At 35.1% G+C, this 208-nt stretch overlaps 1 protein-coding gene across 1 annotated transcript in view; it reads left to right on the forward strand.

Moving 5' to 3' along the window:
* Positions 1-208, forward strand: part of LOC119591823 (mucin-5AC-like) — an 11,161-nt gene that overhangs the window by 10,115 nt on the left and 838 nt on the right. The window lies entirely within an intron of this gene.

Here is a 208-nt window from a genome sequence, read left to right on the forward strand (position 1 = left end):
CGGTAGTTGTTTTTGTGAACACCAGGTTTTCATTAACATAGTGGTGTATCATGGTGTACATGTTTATTGTAGTGTCCCTTGCCATCTTTCTACGTTTTTTGAGAATCTGCCAAGTTGATTATGTCATGGGCCTTTTCAGTCTCATCACATGCTCAGCACTATTATTACATTGTATATTTGACAGATTTTTTTTTCTTCATTGTTGTTA

This window comes from Penaeus monodon, chromosome 29, assembly GCF_015228065.2.
Source record: "Penaeus monodon isolate SGIC_2016 chromosome 29, NSTDA_Pmon_1, whole genome shotgun sequence".
In the NCBI taxonomy this organism is placed as follows: domain Eukaryota; kingdom Metazoa; phylum Arthropoda; class Malacostraca; order Decapoda; family Penaeidae; genus Penaeus; species Penaeus monodon.